The sequence below is a fragment of the Haliaeetus albicilla genome, chromosome 20 (assembly GCF_947461875.1).
Source record: "Haliaeetus albicilla chromosome 20, bHalAlb1.1, whole genome shotgun sequence".
Taxonomy (NCBI): domain Eukaryota; kingdom Metazoa; phylum Chordata; class Aves; order Accipitriformes; family Accipitridae; genus Haliaeetus; species Haliaeetus albicilla.
The window spans coordinates 5,760,862-5,777,107 of NC_091502.1; the positions used below are offsets into that span (position 1 = coordinate 5,760,862).

Genomic DNA, 16,246 nt, shown 5'->3' on the forward strand with positions numbered 1-16,246 from the left:
ATTCTGATATTGAAATACTGGCCTTAAATATCTGCTCCATGAGCTACTGCTGCAGAGTAATCCTAAACTTATCAGTTGCTGAGCTGCGATAAGACAAAAAGAGCAAGGAGTGACATAATGCTAATTGACACAGCACCGGGAATGCCATACCATTTGCAGGAGTGCAGTCACCCATGAAGCACACTACACCAGTATTTACCCCCTACACACAGCCTGTACTATTCACTTTGAGAAAGAACCACCTTCAGACAGCCCAGCTTTACCACAGATCCATTCCCACTTACACAAAGAGAAAGTTATATGGAACAGCAACACAGCCCATTAGAGAGAATTGTGAGGTTACCATCGGTCTTGCCGCTTCACGCATTATTTTCCTTGGCTATGATGATTCATACTGAGACATTTGATTGAGTCATCTTCCATGCATTCTCTTACCAAAAAAAAAAAAAAAGAGAGAGATCAGATAACTTAGGAAAGTTTTCTGAAGTACCTCCCCCCAGCTTAACACGTTTTTTGATTATGCACCTTCCTATCTTTGTTGCAAGGTGACACGTGGTTGTCATGAACCATCCAAGCTGCCCGTCTTTTACTACATTCACCTACTCCTGGAAATGGCACTCCAGAACGCAGATGCCCTTGAAAGTCCTCAGTCAAAAACAAAATGTACATACCATATTTAGCAAGCCTCAAAATCCTCTTTGCTGTCGCCCCTCATACTGGGACTCTTCACAGGGATGGTTGTAAGACAGATTGCTGAATATCTTTTTAAGGTGTGATAACACAGTTTAAGGGCCTGTCACTACTTTATAAGTCTCAGTAAAATATATACCATTACATTTTGGTTTTTAAATAAGCCTGTAAAAATCTTTCCTATATCAATATGTAAAAATGGATATTTCCCATATTCTGTATGTAAAACTCTTTCTAATATCAGATTATAGCACAAACATATCTTTGGTAAAACACAAAAGTACAAGGAAATCTCAACTGGACAGAGATAGAAGCTCTCCTTTTTCCATAAGATAAATCTTTATATTCATATAACTTCTATTATGATTCATTAATATCCCATAATTATTAACATCCTTGTGGCAGCTTCCTGAGGCATGGTAATGCTGCTGTGTCTACTTTAGAGAGGAGGAGCTGAAACACTGAAAGACTGAGGTTCACCTCATTGGACTTTAAGTCACTTTGTTTAAAACAGTAACCTGGGCGCCCTCCACCATGGAGAAAGAGAAGCAAGCACTTTCAAAGAGTGACTGGTCCTTCCTAAGATATGTAAATTGAAATTACTCTCAGGGATTATCTAACCCTAAACTAGACCTAGAGAGAAACTGGATGGCTGGATAATACAAAACACTAACTTTGTTCCCACGCATGGGGACTTACTTAGATTACAAAGAAAGTATGCAGCAAAACATGATTTTGAGCTTATAATTCTCAAAAGCCAAGCCCACATCTTAACTACCAAATAACAAAGGATAGTGGACAAGACACTAAAATAAGCACTTGCTAAAAATCTCCTTTGATGGATTTGATGCAATAAGGAAATTATGAAATGAATTTAATCTATCACTAATTCTGTAACACAGCTATCAAAGATGCAGACCAAAGTAGCTTGTTTGAAAGTGCTTGACAGGTACAATGATGTATGAGAAAATTAGTACATATAAAAATGATAAAACTAGTGACAAGGTTGAATACTACAAACAACTTTTCAAAAATGCATGCAGCAAGTCATCAAATATATAGGTGGATCATGCAGCTGGTTTTTTTTTTCTTTTTGAATCCACTAGAACAGAAAATGAAAAAGTAAGGTCAAAAACCAGCCTGGATTTTTGGACTAAAATGTACCAATCAACTAATATTGCATATTTAAGGAACCATCTGCTTAATTTGTTAAACATAATTGTACTTGTTTTCCTTTACTTTGCTTCCATTTCCTTAAAATATTCCCCTATCACAAATCTTTCCTGGAGCTTCTGCATGAATTGTGGCAGCTTTCAAGTAACACAAGGGCAGGAGAAAGCGAGCTAGCATCCAAAGAGAAAGGAGAGAATGAAGTCACAAGAGCACAGTTGGGTTTTAAGTGTGTTACAGTCATCTTATAAAATTCCCATCAGTTTGGCTAGTTACACTGTAGTTTTTCCATAGTACTTTTTTTCCAGAAGAAATGAAGTGTGATACTGTGGATTGTGTTCAAAATCAACTGCTATCGCTGATTTCAGTGGAGTCGTTTGGAGTGTAAAGCTAGCATAGAATTTTGGTCCGTCTTGTACAGCTAAATGAAAACAGGTGTTTAGAACAGACAGAAATGGGGTGGCCAAACCATAGGTCTATTCAAACTAGTATTAAATGTATTCCACATTTGGGAAACCAAGTCGCAGCCAAAGTGTTTTGGGTTTAACATAGTGAGTGATTTTATTTATTTCACTTTTGCAACAGTTTGACAACATCCAAGGCAATCAGTCATGAATTTCAGATAAAGTTCTGTTTTCTGCTGTGCTTGTTTTTGTATGCTGTCCTTTCCTTCCTCTCCTCTCCTCTCCTTTCCTCTCCTCTCTTTTCCTTTCCTTTTTCTGAACCTGGCAGGTTTTCAACAATTGTATTCATTCTGAAATCAATTCAGATTGATTCACTTACAAGTAGCCCGCTCATATATCTACGAATTTAAAGAGGAACTGAAATGCTTTAAAATAAATATATTCCAAACATTGCTTAACTCTGGTAACCATAGTTTACATACTGCACAGGCAATGAAATGTCAAAGCACTGAAAAAAAAAAGACCAAAGAAGCCAGTCTGTGGAATCAATACATAAGTACACCACAGCAGCTACAGAGCAAAAAAAATGTAAGAGCAGAGAGCTCCTACGGTTTAGACAAGTAGTTCCAGGCATCTTGTCAATACACTAGCCATACAATCTTTTGCGCTTGTTTTTACAAGATGGGAAGCCATACAAGAATATTTAGGTCAAATAAATAATATATACTTCATAAATAGTACAAGTCAGTGGGTACATCCTTGGAGGTTTCTCTTTAGTGGACATTTGTTTCCTGAAAATGGATGCAAGTGCGTTTTAACCATTTATATCAAGAGTACTGATGATTTATATTATGTTCCTGTTCTTTCATATACATATCCAGAAGGATGCACTTAGCAAAAAACTAACCAAACAAAAACACCGGAAAAATAAAAATCAAGGAAACACATTCCAGGTATAAATGAAAATATACCGGGTCAGTTACTGGTTGTTATATCTCTTTCTCTCATAAGTAGGGCTCTTACCAACTCTTGTCTAGCTACTGAGTAGTGCAGAATTTTCCTCTTTCACTAGCCACAATCCAAGTTCATCCTGAAACAAAGACTAAACTTAAGACCAGATTCATCACTTAAAGAAGAATACTTAGAAAGCATGGCAAGTTAGGAATCAAAGTGCAGACAGAGAGGTGGAACCTTCCAGCAGCCTGCGTCCAACAAATGTGCATTTGAGCTCCTATTGTGTATGTATTTTTTGCTTCTTTACATCATACCATACATTTTCCTATTCACTCTCAGCAACCTACTATCAGGCATGACCATGTGCTCTCTAACTCACTGCTTTACTTAATAATGCACTTACTATATCTTCTTGTCTCACTTACTACACTTGTCACATTTCCAAGTACCCATTTCAAGCAGCTAATTACAGTCATAATTGGGGTGCCTTTCAGACCAGCACACATGCCTCATGTTTGCCAGATGGTGGATCCAGAACTCACTGTCTTGTGTGTACTCAGCAGACAGATAAAACCACAGCCTAACCATTTTTGACACCCATTGTAGATCAACATTGCATCAGTATGTCACTGAGAACTGGCTTGGCCTACATCAAGAGAAGCTAATTCTGCTCAACCTATTTTATCCCAAATTTCCCCAAAAGCTTCTCTGATACCAAAAAACTTCAGACAAAACATTACAAATAACCCTCAAGAAATGTATTCTTTTCAGCGTGCCTATCTGAATTTTAAGACTGCTATGACAAGCAGCGGCAATAACAACTTCAAGGTCCTGCCACTGGATTCACCATTCAGGACAGATACAGATCTAACCCACGTCTGCAGCTCAGAGCTTTCTCAGCTTCTATGCTCACAGCTTGTCCTGCTTGGCACACAAGGTAATAATGGAGAAACAGGCTGGTCTCAAGCTGATAATGAATATCTACAGAATTACTCAAAAATATCTAAGAGGAAGAAATACTTAAGTTAGAATGCCTACCGTTCATGGCTTGGAGCATTTCTGCTACAGGAATGTTACAGTTGCAAGGACATAAGCAAAGGTACATTTACCTTTTTCATACAATAGCCACCACACAGGAGTTCAGAAACTTCTCATGTTGCAGTTGGTCAGCCTTGTACTTCTTCATCTGGCCACTTAGCTATCTGCTGTCCTGTTTCATGTGCTATAAACCATTGCCCTGCCACAGAGGTTTAGAAAGGAAAAGGTGGAAAGAAGAAATGTATCAGTCACTGCATCCATAAATGAGGACAGAGGATTATTATAGCTTCTGTTCAGGCCATTTCAGGGGTGATTATTGGCACGTATAGTAGTTCTCTTGGGATCAGCTGAAACCTAACGGGTTATAGCAGCCTTTGTAGCAAGATTGTTAAAAACAGAGCTAAACAAAGTGACAAAGATACAAAAAACAAGGCTAGATTCTTCAGTGCTGTGAATGAGTTTGTTACAGAGTGTTAAGCTATCAGTATGGACCAATTTTACACAAAGGCACTGGAACAGCATTACTCTAGATTCAGAAGTGGTGCTTTTCCCGGGGAAGGTTCCCAGGAGAACCACTTCCGATGGTTTTTGTCCCACCCCCCTTCCCTCTCAACCCTGGGAAGGAGTGCTATATTTCCACCCCTGCCAGAGAGAGAAAAATGAGAGAAAAATCATTCTACCAGGCTTGAAATCCCCAAATGCTTTTAGTGGTTGTGATTTCCCCAGTGAGCAATTTTTAACAGAATGAGCAGATAAAATTACACCGCAAACCATCAGACTGAAGGATAGAACCTTCATCATAATCAAGCATCATTCTTGCAACTATTTCATCTCAGGAATTCCTTGAATATTCATTCCTCCTAAAGGCAAGGGACAGAGATCTCTGAAGGACTCTAAATACACACTGTATGCAGGAACTCTTGTCTATGCTTTATTGTAACAGAAACACTGGCTATATTTACTGGGCATGTATTTACTGTTCCGTTAGGGTAAGCCAAGGCAGCACAGTGTTCTCAGCTACGGGATGTTCAGCTGTATGTGCGTACAGCAGCTCTACAGCTGCACTGTTTAGACGGTCGCTCTATCAGCCCCAAGTTCCCTATGGGAACTGTGGGATACTTAAATACCAGTCAGACACTGAAACCAAGTATGTGGAAGTGACATCGAGCGGTTATAGATTTATAGTTGTGTAAATGAAATCATGATGAACCACCAGCTCTGCTCATCACCCTTTTCCTCCTGATCCTGAATCCTTCTTTCTAGTGCTATTTTTTATTCACAACTGCTGTGAATGATTGCTCTTATAAATCTTCACAAGTTCAGATACTTAATCACACACCTCTTGCATCTATGACCAGGGTAGCAGCCCTATAGACCCGACTTTTTAAGGCCAGCTTTCAATTATCAGCTCTATGGTCACATATTTTACCATTCCTCTTTCCTTCACAGTTTCCAAATGTCAGATGTATAAAGCATTTGACATTTAGGGAAACGCCAGCATTATAACAACTCCCCCAAGTTATGACCATGCACTCATTTTAGACAACACATGCTAATAAGCTTGTAATTTTCAAGCCTTACTTTCAACCCTAATATACATAATTTAAGGCATTTTAAAATTTAAATGAGAACTGTTTCTAGTATAAAAAAATCAAATTATAAGCATGATCACAGAACCAAATATATGAGGGAGTATATAATTAGCATGTGTGCATATAAATGCCATGGTAAGAACTGACACTGGTTACAAATAATTAATTTGTGAATAGATATGTTCTCTGTGAACTTCAGAAATCTGTAGCTCAAAATCACTTTCATTACAGAGACTGGTCATCTTAGCTGAAAATACTTCTATGGATGAATGAGCCATGAAAATTAATCACTTTTATGGCCACAGAAAGAGGTTGTTCTGGGTCACTGTCCAGATAGTAAAACGTTAGAAGCCTGTGATCTAGTTTATAATTCATCATAGGCTATAGTTAGCCCTACAGATATTAAAAATAATTTTCTTGCTCCTCCTGAAACAGAAATTGCACTAGAAACCTCTGCAGCTCATAGAGTTTAAATGCCAAGTCCAATAATTTGATTAATATTTGTCTGTAAATTAGAAATTTTTTTAATAAATGGTTTACTAGTATTTGTGATGGGTATCCCAGAAGAAAATGCATCAACAAACCTAGCTCTTAAATTTTCAGTATTGCTGCAATCACATGGAAATTCAGCATAAGTTAATCATTATCAGTATGACTAACAGTACAATTATTCTAAAATACTAGAGCTCAGCAGTGTATTCCATGGGTATGTAGTTCTTCAGTTAACATCAGTGGATGTTTTGATAGTGCAAGAAGGCCTGTCTAAGTTAATGTCTAAAAGAGGAGGGCAGAAATTAGCATGTAAACCAAAATCAAATCATATGACTGTTAACAAATGTGCCTGTAACTGTTTTGCTCCCAGAGACATGAAAAGAAAAATGAATGTCAAGTAATATATCCAATCATTTCCTTGTATAAATTGAAATTTCAATCATGTTTAACACATAAAAATATGTAACTAGGCAGATAAAATTTTACTGTCTTTGCTTCTAATGTACATGACTTGCACTAAGCAAACTTCATTATGAATACATCCCTCATCATTGTATTCTTAGACCTGTGCTAAAGATATTACTGTGAAGACTTTTCCATGATTCTAAACAAAACTCAAATTATTTCCTTCTCAACCCCAAAAAGTTATTAGCAGTGTCTTACATTTTTTTACCACTTGGAACAATAACAAAGAATATTTTCAAGCACTAAAAAAACATTTACTTCTTTACCATGCTAAAAAGCAATACAGAATCATAGAATCATTTAGGTTGGAAAAGACCTTTAAGATCATCGAGTTCAACCACTAATGTAACACTGCCAAGTCTACCACTAAACCACGTCCCTAAGTGCCACATCTGCACATCTTTTAAATACCTCCAGGGATGGTGACTCCATCATTTCCCTGGGCAGCCTGTTCCAATGCTTGACAACCTTTTCAGTGAAGAAATTTTTCCTAGTATCCAGTCTAAACCTCCACTGGCACAACTTTAAGCCATTTCCTCTCGTCCTATCACTTGTTACTTGGGAGAAGAGACTGATACCCAATTCACTACAACCTCCTTTCAGGTAGTCGTAGAGAGCGATAAGGTCTCCCCTCAGCCTCCTCTTCTCCAGACTAAACAACCCTGGTTCCCTCAGCCGCTCCTTATAAGACTTGTGCTCTAGACCCTTCACCAGCTTCGTTGCCCTTCTTTGGATATGCTCCAGCACCTCCATGTCTGTCTTGTAGTGAGGGGCCCAAAACTGAACACAGGACTCGAGGTGCAGCCTCATCAGTGCCGAGTACAGGGGGATGATCACTTCCCTAGTCCTGCTGGCCTCATTATTTCTGATACAAGCCAAGATGCTATTGGCCTTCTTGGCCACCTGGGCACACTGCTGGCTCATATTCAGCTGGCTGTCACCCCCAGGTCCTTTTCCACCGGGCAGCTTTCCAGCGCCTCTTCCCCAAGCTTGTAGCACTGCATGGGGTTGTTGTGACCCAAGTGCAGGACCTGGAACTTGGCCTTGAACTTCATACAGTTGGCCTCGGCCCATCAATCCAGCCTGTCCAGATCCCTCTGTAGAGCCTTCCTACCCTCGAGCAGATCAACACTCGTGCCCAGCTTGGTGTCATCTGCAAACTTACCGAGGGAGCACTCGATCCCCTTGTCCTGATCGTTGATAAAGATATTAAACAGAACTGGCCCCAGTACCGAGCCCTGGGGAACACCACTCGTGACCGGCCGCCAACTGGATTTAACTCCATTCACAACCACTCTTTGGGCCCAGCCATCCAGCCTTTTTTTCACCCAGCAAAGAGTACACCCATCCAAGCCATGACCAGCCAGTTTCTCCAGGAGAATGCTGTGGGAAATCATGTCAAAGGCTTTACTAAAGTCCAGGTAGACAACATCCACAGCCTTTCCCTCATCCATGAAGCGGGTCACCTTGTCATAGAAGGAGATCAGGTTAGTCAAGCAGGACCTGCCTTTCATAAACCCACGCTGACTGGGCCTGATCACCTGGTTGTCCCGTATGTGCCATGTGATGGCACTCAGGATGATCTGCTCCATAACCTTCCCCATCACTGAGGTCAGACTGACAGGCCTGTAGTTCCCCAGATCCTCCTTCTGGCCCTTCTTGTAGATGGGCGTCACATTTGATAACTTCCAGTCAACTGGAACCTCCCCAGTGTCCTGGTTTCAGCTGGGATGTAGTTAACTGTCTTCCTAGTAGCTGGTACAGTGCTATGTTTTGAGTTCAGTATGTGAAGAATGTTGATAACACTGATGTTTTCAGTTGTTGCTCAGTAGTGTTTAGACTAGAGTCAAGGATTTTTCAGCTTCTCATGCCCAGCCAGGGCACCTGACCCAAACTGGCCAACAGTGTATTCCATACCATGGGACGTCCCATCTAGTTGAGGAACTGGGAAGTGGGGGGGCAGGGATTCGTGGCTCGGGGACTGGCTGGGTGTCGGTCGGCGGGTGGTGAGCAATTGCCCTGCGCATCATTTGTACATTCCAATCCTTTTATTACTACTGTTGTCATTTTATTAGTGTTATCATTATCATTATTAGTTTCTTCTTTTCTGTTCTATTAAATCGTTCTTATCTCAACCCAGGAGTTTTACTTCTTTTCCTGATTTTCTCCCCCATCCCACTGGATGGGGGGGAAGTGAGTGAGCGGCTGCGTGGTGCTTAGTTGCTGGCTGGGGTTGAACCACGACACCCAGTTAGCCAGGACTGCTGCTAAATGATGGAAAGTGGCTTGGTGAGCACGTCCACCGCTCCCTCAGTACCCTTGGGTGGATCCCATCTGGCCCCATAGACTTGTGTGTGTCTAAGCGGTGTAGCAGGTCACTACCCGTTTCCCCTTGGATTATGGGGGTTTCATTCTGCTCCCCATCCCTGTCCTCCAGCTCAGGGGGCTGGGTACCCAGAGAACAACTGGTCTTACTATTAAAGAGTGAGGCAAAGGCAGCATTAAGTACCTCAGTCTTTTCCTCATCCTTTGTCACTAGGTTTCCCTCTGCATCCAATAAAGGATGGAGATTCTCCTTAGCCCTTCTTTTGTAACTAATGTATTTATAGAAACATTTTTTTGTTGTCTCTTATGGCAGTTGCCAGATTAAGCTCTAGCTGGGCTTTGGCCCTTATAATTTTCTCCTTGCATAACCTCACAACATCCTTGTGGTCCTCCTGAGTTGCCTGCCCCTTATTCCAAAGGTCATAAACTTCCCTTTTTTTCCCCGAGTTCCAGCCAAAGCTCTCTGTTCAGCCAGGCCGGTGGTCTTCCCTGCCGGCTCATCTCTTGGCACGTGGGGATGGTCTGCTCCTGCGCCTTTAAGATTTCCTTCTTGAAGAATGTCCATCCTTCCTGGACTCCTTTGCCCTTCAGGACTGCCTCCCAAGGGGCTCTGTCAACCAGTCTCCTAAACAGGCCAAAGTCTGCCCTCCAGCAGTCCAAGGTGGCAGTTCTGCTGACTTCTCCGAGAATCAAAAACTTTATCATTTCATGATCGCTGTGCCCAAGATGGCCTCCAATCATCACATTACCCACAAGTCCTTCTCCGTTCACAAACAACAGGTCCAGTGGGCTGCCTTCCCTAGTTGGCCCACTCGCCAGCTGTGTCAGAAAGTTATGTTCCACACACTCCAGGAACGTCCTAGACGGTTTCCTCTCTGCTGTATTGTATTTCTAGAAGACATCTGGTAAGTTGAAGTCCCCCACGAGAACAAGGGCTAGCAATTGCGAGACTTCTCCCAGCTGCTTGCAGAATATTTCGTCTGTTTCTTCATTCTGGTTGGGTGGTCTATAACAGACTCCCACCATGGTATCTGCCTTGTTGGCCTTCCCCCTGATTCTTACCCATAAACACTCAACCCTATCGTCACCATCACTAAGTTCTCCCCCTGAGTTGGGACCCCTCTCAGAGTAGATTTCACAAGGATTTTTCAAGGGTAGTTTTCACAAGGATTTTAAGTCATAGATGACACAAGGATTTTAAACAGTAGATTTTGCGGGGATTTTTAAGAGTAGTTTCATGAGGATTTCCAAGATCATCTGCTGATAGATGCCGATGAAGAAGAAAGGGTCAAAGATTGTCTGCTGACAAATGCTGACAAAGGAGAATAGTGAGTAATTCACTACAATTAGATTTTGTGAGGTTTTTAAAGATCATTTGGTACCAATAATTTACTATAATTGGCCAAGAGAGAAAAACATTATAGGTTAACCTCTATATCTGTGCGTGTGTGTTTGTGTGTGAGATGTAAGAAACTCTGCAGTGCTGATAGCAAACATTAAATCACTCTGATAATTGGCTGATGATTAAGTATTGTTAAAAGTCATACAACCTAATCTTGTAATTTACGGTAATAGTGTTAATAAATCTTAAATTGCTGCTAGCTCAAAGTCATATAGGATCCATAATCACTCATGCCCCAACAAATTGGCATAGTAATTTAACGGGAGATTTTCCTTACCCTTTGTATCCTTTCTATTAGGCATAAACCGTTGTCCAAGTCTGAGACTAAGTTTGGATCCAGCCACACCTAGACTTCTCTCTGAGATGGAGTTTAGAAAGCAAGGGGGTCCATTTCTGCATGAGGAATGCATCTTGTTTGACAACCCCTCCACCCAACCTCCTCACACAGCTAACATTACCCATGTCATGCACTGCAATATATTTCACTTGGATCATTTTTTTAATTACATTTGTGAGTTTACAGTTTCAGGGATATCACGCTCAGATCACAAATGTGCGTAGCTCCCATTTCTTTCTTTTGCAGCCTGATCATCATAGGGGTTACACAGTTTGTTAAGACACCATGACAGCATTGCCTACAACAGTTGCCAGTTCCTACATTCAAATGTGATAACATATCTTTAAGCATTGTTACCACAATTTCCACCAAGATGCAAGCGTGAACGTTTAAATCATCATTTACATGTCGCACCAACTTGGTCACTTCCCCTTCTGTCAGAGAAGTTGGTCATCTCTTCTATTACAACTGAATGCACTTTTCAGAAACGTTCTCAGAAATATTCCCTATGCTTTTAAGAGCCACGATGCCCATTACCTCATTTAAAATAACTAGAATTATCAATGTGCCTTGAATCATTTACAGCTGTGGAATATTACTTTGCCAGCAAGCAGAGCAACCAAATATAGCTGCAAGCCAGCCTTTCCACTTAAGCATGGTCAATATAATTGTTTGTAGTACAAACTTTTCCCAGGATAACATACACCTTTTAGTGTTTTTATTACGCTTGCCTTGTTTTCTGTTCAAAGAAGCCTGAGAAGTGAGCACACTGCTGATATCCTCTGTGGTCTTTTGAAGAACTTCAAGTACTTTGTGGTGGCCTAAAGAATCTCGGTGCCTCTCACATTCATCTTATGCTTTATCCCCAATTAGTAAATGAAGACTGGCATGAAAGCACTTTTTGTAGATGCAACCAAAAATAGCCAAAAGCTTCACGAAAGTAGAAACAAACTGCACTGTCCTCCAGAATAATCCAACCATGATAAATCATCCAAAAAAAAGAAGAGAAAAAAGTTATTGAAAGTACATATGCAGAAGAAGTAAAAGAAAAGCAGTATGTTTTGTTAAAGGAAGCAGGAAAGAGACACAGTAGCTACCAAAGGAAGTGTGAGGTGTACATGCAGGGAAACATCTCCCCAAGACAGACAATTTTGAAGACCCTGAATACTAAGCCATTTATCAGACAGGAAAGAAAGGAGCCCACTGGCAGAGGACAACTCCTCAGAGCAGCCTTGGTTACTGAGAGCATTTGGCACCCAAGGGAAAAGGCATTGTTTTCAAACATCTAAGATCATCAGGGTATCACGTTCTTTTACCTGAAGAGAACAAACTGTGAGTTTTAGGAAAATTTTCCTTGCTGTAATAACATGCAGCAAGGAAAAAATTAAATTGCTGCTACTTTTGGGTAAGGTTTTTCTTCTGGCTTGTGTCTGCGTACAACTTTTATTTGATAAGGGCATCTTCCAAAAAGAAATTAAGAGGAAATGGAACCATTACTTGCCCTGGATGTGTTGTTCCACTGCTTAATTATCTTGCTATTAAATGTTTGAGCTTAATTTTGAATCTGAATTTCTGTAACTTCAGCTTCCAGACATTACACCCTTTTCTGTTAGTTTCAAGAGCCATGCGAAACCTCGGTGAAAGCATGCTGTAATCCAGTCATCTCTTGATCTTCTTTTAAACTAACTGAACCGTAACTTCTATAAATCCTTCACTATGAGACTCTTTCTCAGGTCTTCCAATACAATTTCTGTGACTCTTTCCTGCATTCTCTCTCATTTCTCAGTACCTTTTTAAAACATGCTGGCCTGAACTGTATCCAGCTTTCAAATATTCATCCGATTGGTCCCCTGTCCAAAACTAATATTACTTCCGTGTTTCTCTTCATGAGTCTCCATAATCACAGCAGCCCTCTTTGTTACAGCTCTGCACAGGGAACTCACATAGAACCAACTACTTCCTGTGCACAGTCAATGCTTTCCAGTATGCAGTCCCCCATGATGTAGGTATGACTACATCACCTCTTCTTAGAAATACAGTTATGCATTTAGCTGCACGTATTAATAAATTGAACAAGCTGTGTGACCAAAAGCCTCCCTTCTCAGTGCCCTGCCTTCCTCTTCATTTACCATTACATCCATCTTTGTAATACACCCATTCTTTGCCAGCAGTCCTCTGGGTTATTGAATAACTGCAAGTCTGGCACAGGCTCTGCTGGAAGCTAGTGTTTTAAGAGGTTGTAGCAAAACAGGTATTAATCCCCTTCATGAGTATTTTAATGAAAATTGGCACTTGTGTTATAATGACATACGATAAGTGCCTTTCAAAAATCTGTTGCATTTGTAGAGAAACGAAATATATCTTCCCACTCATAATAACATCATGTCTGTGTGACAAGACTTATTTTCTATTAAACTGATACAGATTAGCAAGTATTCTTTTACTCTCCATTTTCTTTCTTTCCTTCAGAAATGGACAAAGGACTGATTTGGGATAAGGGAATAAACTCAAAGCATTCTCTCTATAACCCTTACTTCAGTTATGCTCCTAGTTCTTTTCAGCTTGCCTAGCAATTCAGAAAAAATGAGTGAAGACTTCAACGCTTTGTTCACCAACGGGAGGAAAAAAAGTTAAAAAAAAAAAAAAAAAAAAAGGTAAAATGGGCTGTGCAGTGCCCAGAGTATTCCAGTTCAAAGATTCTGACAGGTCAGTAATAACTGCACAATTTTGTGCATGGGCAGAGTTTGGCTCATTACATGGTCTAAGTATCTAAATGACACTCATGTAACACTGAAGATTAAATCAATGTGAAGCTGGCTCCCTGTCAAAATAAAAAAAGATTGGCAAAGAGGAAGGAATTAAAAAGAAGTGACAAACACATCTACAGAACCTCAAGTCACTTCTCACTTTGCAGGAGAGAATCCTTGAAGTAATTAAAGGCAAGCCCAAGCTGGGCAGAGAGCATTCATAGAGAAGATAGATGCACATCTGAAAGTAAAACTTACCCATATTTTTATTGCTATCTAAAATACTTAATGCTCAGCAATAGAGAAATTACAGAGAAAAGTTCAGGAGCCAGGTAACTGGGCTGTAAGTACTTTAACACTGCATATAACTGTCTCGGTGTTGACAGAAAAAATTATTATAATAACTCTTTAGACATTTGCATATAGAATTCTATCTATATATTACTTTGCTGCTTTACTGGATATTCATTTTTCATCAAATTTTATGCTTAATCAGTTCATCTTTCAAAGTTTTTAATATTTTTCTGAATTTTAAAATTCATATTTAATACCACTGTGAATATTTAAAGAAGATTTTAAATCTCCTGAAAGAAAATTCTAACAAAAGCCGTTTATAATGCACACAGGCTGCTGTCATATATTGGGGTTCTTCACACTTCCTTTATACAGCTAACCATTACTATCTGCAAGAGTTGTTACCAGAATATGAGCTTTCTTAGTATTTTTATTTAAGTTACTATGAGACTACGTATGAGGAAAAATCCAAAGGAAAAATAACTCCAGGTAAGAGTACACTGAGGTCTGCCATTTGATTAGGTGCTTCTTCAGGGTGGTTTTGGTTATATGGGTTAAAGCCTAGGAGCCTATAAAAAGGGATCAAGAAGAGAGGGTGGTTAGAAAGGAGTGAGAGAAGCATGGAGCCCTGTTGGATTTTCTGAAGGAAGGCCTGCTAGCTGGTAAGGCCCCAGCTGAAAAATATGTCAGTGTGTTACTTAAGGATCATTTTTTCCTCTCTGATTTGGGCTGTTTGGTTTCTACGGACAGCTCTATACTTAACTCACTGGGTAAATCAGGATGCATCCCTAAGCCTGATGCGTGTACTCTTCAGACCAGGAAGTCACTGGACCAGGTGATGCTTTTCCTCCCTAGGCTGTATGAACAGGTTTCCCATCCACAGCACACAGGGTCTGGGAAGCAGACTTACCACTCAGGACGTGGCCGGGGCATGGCTCTGGAGGAGCAGTTCCCATGTATTGCCAGTCATAGCTACCTGAAGCAAAGTACAAGTGCCTGAACTCATCCAGACCTCTTGGACACCTCCAGGCCACAGGCTGCCTGAAGAGTGAGTAACTTCCAAACTATGCCCTAAGATAGATAACAGCATGAGACTTCACAGCCGATGCCTCAGGGTATGCCAATATTACGCAAAATCATATTGGGTTACCTGAGATAGGCCAGAGTATCTTTGTACATCACCACAGCAGTCACAGCGTCAGACAGGCATCCTAGCTCAGGTCCAAAGCCAGCAGAGCCCAACCTCAGCTTCCTCTTCCAGCAGCACTAGGCTGTTCTGTGCTAGCTTGAGGGTGAGCAAACATCATCTGTATCAGCACGTTCATGAGAAAGAGACAGAAATCAGCAGTAAGACAGTGGTACAAGAGCTCTTTAACTACGACCCATTACTAATATTTGCATCTGTTAAACTTCACAATGCCTAAAAAGAAATTTTCCTCAAAATTACAACTGTTCTGTAATGCTACAGGGTGAAATCCATCCCAATGCCATCTGCCCTAATGACCAAGACAGTCCACTGTCTCACTAACAGTGACAAACTGGCAATACAGGATACAAACATTAGCTTGTTTATAATGTGTTGTAATTGGAATGGAAATCATTCACAAATTAACTAAGTGAATAAACACAGCTCTCCAAAGTCCTAAATGAAAATATTTAATTGAAATGCTGGTCTTCCCCATTTGTGAAACAAATGTTTAAACAGGATGAAGAAAAGCTTTTGCATTTTTTAATGTAACTGTTCTAAATGTAAGACTGACAGATGCTGAAACACACCAAACATACTCAGTCTAGATCACAGGGAAGTATTTGTTACACTGTCACATAAGAAATCAGTGGATAAATCAGGATGGCAGCGATCAGCAGCAAGGTGATACTCATTTTTAATCCTTGTTATAAAGCATGAGAGTCACCAGAAATATGAATGAATCATCTTGAATCATCCAGCAAAGTTTCACAAGGCTTAGCACAATGACTGAGGTAGACCTGAATGAAGGATGGCACCATGCATGCTTGCTGAGCGCATTACTCAACAAGGGAGAAGGAAATCTTCCCTCCAGATTCCAGTCATCCCCCATCACCAGATTTTCCAAAGTGCTTTAGGTATATAGTGGTGTAAATGAGGACAAAGCACGTTTTCTTAAAATTGCCCAGGCTCTTCTAAAGACCAACTCATCCCACTATTTTGGCATGTCCTGGAGGACAGGCTTCTCTCCACTGACAATACAGGGGACCTTGGGAGACTATCTTCTGCGTACAAACATCTACATCTAGTGACTAAAGCTGTTTGGTGTGGTTCCTCTGACCCAGTGGCTTCTCTGCAAGCTCAGTTTCTA

At 40.5% G+C, this 16,246-nt stretch overlaps 1 long non-coding RNA gene across 1 annotated transcript in view; it reads right to left on the minus strand.

The window, feature by feature from the left end:
* Positions 1 to 15,481, minus strand: part of LOC138690111 (uncharacterized) — a 50,198-nt gene extending 34,717 nt beyond the window's left edge. Inside the window, exons 1-2 of the long non-coding RNA XR_011328909.1 lie at positions 15,061 to 15,481; positions 4,328 to 4,455 (exon numbers count right to left, since the gene is read on the minus strand). This is a non-coding gene — a long non-coding RNA (uncharacterized lncRNA). The remainder of the gene's footprint in view (positions 1 to 4,327; positions 4,456 to 15,060) is intronic.
* Positions 15,482 to 16,246: the final 765 nt, after the last annotated feature.